Raw genomic sequence first — 3,083 nt, forward strand, 5'->3', positions numbered from 1 at the left:
CAGAGCAGCAAGCCCGCAGCGGGTTCCCGCGCTCCGCGCCTGTGTCCCCGGGCGGCTGCCGGAGGCGAGCGCCAGCCCCGGCGGGACGGCGACGGGTTCGGGCAGGAGCCGCGCTGCGGCGTGGAGGCGGCGGGGAGCTCACCGCGAGGCTGGAGGCTGTGTCCGCGGGCGCGCTAGGAGCCGAGGCAGGAGACAGCTCTGCGGCCGGCGGTGGACAGCGCTGAAGGTGAGCGAGACCCCGAAGGCCGTCAGTCCCCAATGTCCGGGGGCAACGCCCAGCCCGTTGGAAGACCCGGGGACAATGCCCAAATTTGGGGGAAACTGGGGGCAATGCCCAGTCGTTTTCCTGGACGCGGGAGAAGGTCTGCCGACGTCCTGGCGGACACGTAGTCGGGCCAAGTGTGCTTGGGGACGCAGAAATTCTGCAAATCCAAGGGGCTCCGGGACTTTCGTGGGAGATACAGAGAGGCCCGAGATCAGGGCCTGCCCTGCGCGGGACTGGGGGCTGCGGAGGGCGGCTGGTGGCCCAAGGACAATGCCAGAAATCAGGGACGAGTAGGGGCTCTGTCTGATTTGCAGGCCGAGAGAATGAGTGTCCTCAAGTAGGGGACCCAGGGGAGGCCCTGTGATGTGGGACTGTGATTAACCACTAAATTCGAGACTCCAGAAAAATAGAGCCCAGCTTTGGGGGATCAGGGGAAACCGCTCCACGCAATTGGGCGACGGAGGATCCCCGTCCAGAATGTGGGGGACCCAGCATCTTGGTCAGCGGGTTGCGGGGATCCCAGGTGGCTCCTGGGGAGGTAGTTTTCTGAGTGACTCAAGAGAAATTCTCTATGTGGAACTTGAGGGCGACCCGAGAGGCACATTTTCTAAAATTGAGGAAAGGAAACAATAGACCCATTGGAGCTTTAGACAAAATCTCCACGTGGTGGAGGAAAGTAGAGGTTAATTTCACACAATTTAGAAATGCAAGTTCATGGCCTGGGCACTCGCAGCACTCAAGAAAAGCAGCTTCCATAATTGTGGTGGCTTCGGGGAAAATTCTCAGTGTCCCTTAGAGGCTCACGAAACACGATCTAAATTTGGGGGCGGGGGACCTGGAGTGTGATCAGTACATTTGGGGAATACAGAAAATCCATGGCCTTTATAGTCTGATTTTTAAAATTAATTTCCTTTACTATAGGCTTCTTTTTTGGTGAACAGGAAGAAATATTCTGTTTTCCTGGGCACGGTCTGCATTCGGGGAACCCTTGTAAAACGTCGCCCTGGTTTGGGGAGTCCCTGGAAATTGTTCAGTGAAGATTGACAGCGAAATTTCAGGGTTCCTGGTTTCACAGTGAGGGAGCAGGTCGCAGGCCGGGGCTGCTTGGCATTTCCAGGGTCTGGGGATATTTTTCAGCCCTGGACATTTTCATTTTGGGGGGCGCATGGAAAATTGCCTAAATTTAAGGGGACTTGGGGCAATGTTCATAGAGTCAGTCGACCCATAAGTCGATATTCCAAAAAAGCTCAATTGTTTTATGGAGGGGGGAAAAAAATCTCAATTTATTTGGAGGGCTGGGAGACGGTACCTCAATTTCGAGGCCCCGGGAAAATAACTTTTGAATCTGGGAGTCCAGGGAAGTTGCTCAGAGTCCTCAGGGCAACTGGGGGTCGATATCTAAGTTTTACGGATAAAAGGATTGAGCTCTTGAATCGCGGGGCCTGGAGAATCGGTGTCCAAAATTGGTGACCTACGGGACGTTAGCAGTGTGTGAGGGAGCCAGGAAATGTTGGTTAAATTTGGGGTGACTCTGTATGTGCACAGGAAGCTTTGGAGCCCAAAAAATCAGTGCCTTTCTGTGACCCAGGGGTCACACCGAATGTGTTTTGGGGGTCTGGAGGGAAGTGCCTAATATTTGAAAGGAGCCAGCAGGTCCCAATATCGGGGATCAGGAAAGGGGTCCAGGGATGTCCTGGGATTTGGAATGGGTGTCCAGATTTTAGAAAACCCGGGTCCTTGTCAGTAAGCTAGGGGGGCCCAGGGAATGTTTCAGAATTCAAAATGTTTATGACGCAGAGAAAATGTCTAGAATGTTTGGTTACTGGAGACACTCCACAGAGCCGAGCGTGACAAGCACAGGCTCTGTGCAGGGGTGTTTTAGTGTGTGGGAGTCTGGCCCAGGGGACCTGGGAGGCCGTGTGAGAATCGGGGGGACCCTGGGTAACCCACGGCGTCAACCGAGTACATCTCGCATCTCAGGCAACTGCTTGGTGCGCGTTCGGGGGGCCCGGGCAACAGTGTCTAAATGCGAAGGAAGCCTGGGGAGTCCCAGAAATGAATGCCCCAAATCTCCATGGCCCGCAGAAAAAGAACACACAAGAAGTTTTGGGGATCGGGAGTCACCCTCTCGGCTTTGCGGGATGCAGGAAATCAGTGCAGACTTTGCGCGTCGGAAAAGAGCTTGGCGTGTTTGTGGGCAAATGCCTAAATCGTCGTGGAGGCTTAGGGAGCAAGTCCTGAGGGTCTAGGAAATGTGCTCAGTGTGTTGGGGGACCTGGGAGTCTTTGTGTACAATTTAGGGAACCTAGGTCACGTTCCCAATAATTTTGTGGAACTCAGCAAGGTCAGGACCAAAACTGCGGGGAGCCAGGGGAGCAGGGCTTCGGTGTGGGGGCGTCAGAACAGGGACAGAAGCTTGGGAGACCCTGTAGTCAAGGTCTAAAATTGTGGGGGCACAAGGAGAAAGCTCCACTTCATGTTCTGGGATCAGGGCGTAAGTGCCAGAGAAACGCCGGCGGCATTCTGGGGAGCCCTGCAAAGCAGTCAGCACGACCACAAGACCTGGAGGGGGTGCGCAAAGCTGTTAGGAGCCTGGGGGGAGACGCCCAGTGAGTTTGGGGACCCAGGGCCGCTAGTGGAAACTTGGGGAAGCCAGTGGGGGCTTGAGGAGTTTCTGAGGTTCGGGGAAATTAATGTCTAAGAAAACTCCTGTGACCTGGGACACCGGGGGCCAGGAGCACGGCTGTAACTTAAGGATCCCAGAAGAGAGAAAAGAAAGAAAACCTCTTGTCTGCGTTTCGGGGAGCAGGGCAGCTGC

At 55.1% G+C, this 3,083-nt stretch overlaps 1 protein-coding gene across 1 annotated transcript in view; it reads right to left on the reverse strand.

Moving 5' to 3' along the window:
• Nucleotides 1-262, reverse strand: part of IGF2 (insulin like growth factor 2) — an 8,108-nt gene extending 7,846 nt beyond the window's left edge. The window contains exon 1 of the mRNA XM_006910975.3: nucleotides 143-262. The gene's annotated coding sequence lies outside the window, so the exon portion shown is untranslated. The remainder of the gene's footprint in view (nucleotides 1-142) is intronic.
• Between the last annotated feature and the right edge of the window lie 2,821 nt (nucleotides 263-3,083).

The sequence above is a fragment of the Pteropus alecto genome, unplaced genomic scaffold (genome assembly GCF_000325575.1).
Source record: "Pteropus alecto unplaced genomic scaffold, ASM32557v1 scaffold43, whole genome shotgun sequence".
In the NCBI taxonomy this organism is placed as follows: Eukaryota; Metazoa; Chordata; class Mammalia; order Chiroptera; family Pteropodidae; genus Pteropus; species Pteropus alecto.